The sequence below is a fragment of the Panthera uncia genome, chromosome C2 (genome assembly GCF_023721935.1).
Source record: "Panthera uncia isolate 11264 chromosome C2, Puncia_PCG_1.0, whole genome shotgun sequence".
NCBI lineage: Eukaryota > Metazoa > Chordata > Mammalia > Carnivora > Felidae > Panthera > Panthera uncia.
In genome coordinates, this window is record NC_064810.1 from 10,175,806 (window position 1) to 10,180,528 (window position 4,723).

Here is a 4,723-nt window from a genome sequence, read left to right on the forward strand (position 1 = left end):
ACAATTACAAAGCACTCTACAGTTTGCCTATCATGTCAGCACCTCTATGCCCACAACAAACTGCGGATTATTATTTCAGTTTTACAGAGGCCGCTACTTTGCCAGCATCACATAACTGATAAATTGCCAATCTGGGATTTGACCCCAGGCTTCCAAGCTTTGGACTCCGTGCTGTTTCCATCAGGGAAAAAATTATCTTGAACATTTTCTGCAAGAAGAATTAGCGGGACAAGTAATAATCACTGCAAATTCCAAATTGGTAGAATCCAAATTAATACTATTGGAGCGATATCAGCGACTGGTACCTGAGAGATTCTCGTTCTTTCAAAGTTTCCTGCCCCTACAGATTTTTACTGAGAAAACTTTCCAACTTTCCACTTGCTCGGGGTTATGAAGTTCCTGCTTCTTTAGACAAGGAAAATAGAATTTTATAGCTGGATTTCTTTTGACAATTACCTTGGAAGAAAGAACGGCGCCTGGACTCAATTAGTTTCTTCTGAGGGCAGAGAAAATGACGTGGGATAACAACACAATTCCAAGTCCACGTTTGTTTGTTTGCTCAACAGACATCTGAGGGTCCGGACCATCATTCTCTGACAGGGGACTTTCATCATCTTGTCTCCCATAACCGTACAAAGCAGGGAAGCCGGGGGACTGGAGGGACTTCCGTAACCGAGGAGGATATGGTGACAACCATGAGCCACCTGGCAGTTGTCCACCCCGGCTGTGAACCTCTTGGGGGACTTCTACCTCTGTGAGCTCTATCTGTCAACAGGCATTCGTCAACACCCGGTCCTTGTGTTGAGTACTGAGTCCCGAAGACCGTCATGGTCTGAGGCTCATGGCGGAGGAAGCAGTTGTTGGAAACCTTCCCAAGGCGTCTAGGTTTTCTCACAAGCGTTCTTACATCCTTAATTAATACTTGGTATACCGCGTGCGACCTGAATCTGCATTCTTTTGTCATGCAGGTTTCCAATCAGCCCCATACCATTCACTGTCCCCCTCTCTGCCTCCGTCCATGCAACCAGTCCACAGGAAGCAAGCCTGCCTCGATGTCCCCACAGGATCCTGGGATCTGCTCCTCACATCCTCCTAAGGCATCAGTTCCCAACCTGGGCTGATGCAGAGGAACCAGAGGAACTTGGGGAGCTTCACAAAGTACCGATACCTGGTGCCATTCTCAAACATTCCAGTTTACATGGTCTGGGCTGGCCATCAGGCTTTCTAGAAGTTTCTGGGTACTAACGGGCAGCCGGGGTCAGAAACCTTGGTTCTAAGCTTCTCTGAACCAAAGAATTACAATTCTGGAAGCTCCAGCTCTTCACCGAGGGGAAGATGAAGGCTTTCACTGATGTGGGAAGGCAGCGAATAAGGAAAATGACTGTCTACACTTGCAGTTCCCCAGACGATCTTTGACTCTCCACAGCTCTCCGTAGTTTAGACCACCCCTCAAGTTTCCTGTGTAATGTGGCTTTGAGGTGACACGTACACACAAATACACACCCAACTAATTGGAAAATAATTAAAACTTTTCAACTGAACGTAGTGAACAGCTGTTTTTAAAACACAATGGTTAGCTTGTTGGTCTGTAGACAATTATCAGGGTTGTATTTTTTCTGAAACACACACACAAAAGTCAGAGGCTGCCCAAAAGCAAGGTACTCATGGTGCCTGTACGTACTAAAGAGTTTTGAGCCTTTCAAGTAGATTTTCAAAGATTCATGTGTGTATTTGTTTCCTGTGACTGCTGTAACAAATATCACGGACTAAGTGGCTTAAAACAACCCAAATGTATTCTGGTGGTTGAAGCCTGAAATGGGTCTAACTAAGCTAAAATTCAGGTATCCGCAGGGCTATGTCCCTTTCTAGAGGCTCGGGGACAGGATCCGTTTTCTCGCCTCGTCCAGCTCCTGGAGCCCACACGCTTTCCGGGGCTCATGGCCCCTTCTCCCTCTTCAAATCTAGCACATGCAGGTTGGGTCTCCCTCATGATGACGTCTCCCTCGTTCTTTAGCCATTTCTAAGCATGCAGGTCAGGGGTGTTAAATGTACCCACAATGTTGTGCAAGCATCTCCATAATCCCTTCATCTTGCAGAATATAACCTGCCCCCACCCTCCCCCACCCATCCCCAGCGACCCACCCCTCCCTTCCCCCCAGTCCCTTTCTGTCCCTTGGGCCTCCTGGATGGAGACCATCCCTTTTCTTGGTCTTCCCCCGACCCCCGCCCCACTCCCTTCCCCATCTCTCCCTTTGTTCTCTCTTGCCTATTAAGTATCCCTTAAAATCTTCCAAACAATAGAGAGCTGCTCGCTCTGGGACAAACCAAGATGAGGACAGAGCAGGCCGGGAGTGGGGTGCGGCCGGGGATATCCCCGACGAGTGATCATGGAGAGAGCTCGCGGGCACAAGCCACCGCGCTCAGCCCTGTAGGAAATGGAGGGAGGCTGGGGACATAGTGCTTGTGCTCCAAGGCTTGGCATCCGGTGAGGAAGATAAGACATGTCCACATGGAAAGGCGGTGAGACCAGGCAGTACAGGAGGTGCTCGACCACAGGGCAGGGAGAGTTCCAAAGCTGTCGGTAGGTCAGCAGTTTCGGACTTGCAATGCATCGCTTCTCGGCCTTTTGGCTAAGATCAAGTGTAGGACTTGTATGCAATGTAATGCATTTTCCTGTGAAAAACAGCATTCTGAGAAGAGGGTAGGTTGTTTGGCTCATAAAAGCCAAAGTAACCGTAAAGTATGTAACAAGCACAGCACCCCAAACACCTTTTCAGGTGCACCCGCCTATCTAGCGATGAAACCTCAGCAGGAAAGAGCCTTCTGGTTCCAACTTGTTACCAAAACATTCCCATTTCCTCCCCGCCACCACGGGCAGCCCCAGGGCAGGGGCTTGGGCAAAGGGAGAGCTGGGTTTTCAAGGTCCCAGTAACTTGCTGAAGTGCTAAGTGTCCTTCTCCTGGCCAATTATTTGAACTGAGAAACCAGCCGGGACGCGGTGGGTTGTTCGTAAATGAAGGGTTATGAAAGCAGAGCTCACCGTCTTGATCTAGATGCCAGATGTGTGGGCAGGAAACAAGAGCGGGGGCTCACGGTCAGGGATGCTTCAGAGAGGAGGCAAGGATTGACCTGGGTCCACGGGACAAGCAGGAGGAGGTAGAGAAAGACACAAAGCAGGCCAGGCAGAAATGAGCATTGAACTTCAGGAGCCACTAAGGGTGGAGAGCTTTGGGGAAATAAAGCCTAGAGGTTCCTACACAGAGTCCTGAATAAAAGGCTGAAGGGACAGTGGGGGGCAAGTGGCGGGAGCCGCCCTGAGAACAAGGCTAAGGATTTCAGACTTGCCCTCTGAGAGGAAGCGCGGCTACAAGCCATTAAGGGGACGTGAGATAAAGGTATTGGGGCACCGGACGCGTTACTTTTAATGAAGCGGGATCAAGTCAACTGGAATGGAATAGAATAAAACAGGATGGGGTGAAATGGACTAGCAAATGTCAGAGAAGGTTCCATATAAGAAAGGTAAACATTATTTCATGATTCTTGTCTTGTGGTTTTCGGGGGTGGTGCATATATATGTATGCGTACGAGGAGTATGTACATATGCGTGTACTTACACAATAGTGGGTCGCAGTCGAAAACACATTTCTTTATGTGGCTTTTGAGTAACGACTGCTGACGTGGTTGTTTAAAGGTGAATGCAGGCAGGATTCGAAGGATTGGTTTCAGAGGAGAGGGCCTGGCAGGGAGGGGCAGTTACAAGAGACGAGGGGCCAGTGGGGAAGCCTCGGATCTGGGTGGTTCCAGCAGGAACAGGATGAGTGGTCACCAGGCCCTGAGAGGAGGAGGAGCCAAGGCACAGGGTCTGGAGAATGGGAGACAGGGTTCTACTGTGACAGTGACAGTGCCCGGCGGGGCGGGTCCCCAACTCCCAGGCCCAGGCACCGCCCTCAGGCTGCAGCAGGTCCTAGGATGGGTGTGGCACATGTGTGCATGTGTGTGTGTGCATGCATTGTGCGTGTGCATGCACTGCGTGTGCGTGTGTGCGCGTGCATGTGTGTGTGTGCAGGCGTGTATGTGGGTGCATGCATGCGGGTGCCTGTGCCTGTGTGTGCTCATGCATGAGTGTGTGTGTGCATGTGTGTGTGTGCGTGCGTGTGTGTGTGCGTGTGTGTGTGCATTGTGCGTGTGCATGCATTGTGTGTGCGTGTGTGCGCGTGCATGTGTATGTGTGTGCAGGCGTGTATGTGGGTGCATGCATGTGGGTGCCTGTGCCTGTGTGTGCTCATGCATGAGTGTGTGTGTGCGTGTGTGTGTGTGTGCGTGTGTGTGTGTGTGTGCGCGTGTGCGTGTGTCTGCGTGCATGCTTTACCATCTTAATTTCTTTTTTGGATGTTTGAACTTTAAGTTCAAAACTGCTGAAATTTTAAATACCGTACTCCAACGATGCAAGTTGTGACTTTATATCACTGCGCACAGGTACATCTGACACCTGCCGTAGGTGCTACGCATCGCAGATAACTGAACCCCTAGAAGCCATTTTTAATTGAGTGTTGAAGAACTGAAAAGGACAAAGGCAAACCCAAATTAAGACTCAATAAACAATGTCACTTCTGTCACCTGTCTGAGCTTCCTTATTCATTCAAGGGATGAATGGAAAAACACAGATTACTTTTTTCAAACACACGGTAACTTATTGGCAGCCACCTACAGATCTGGTTCTTGT

The 4,723-nt window shown here is 49.6% G+C and overlaps 1 pseudogene; it reads left to right on the forward strand.

The window, feature by feature from the left end:
* The first annotated feature begins 2,610 nt into the window (after positions 1-2,610).
* Positions 2,611-2,744, forward strand: LOC125922283 (uncharacterized; annotated as a pseudogene).
* The last annotated feature ends 1,979 nt before the right edge of the window (positions 2,745-4,723 follow it).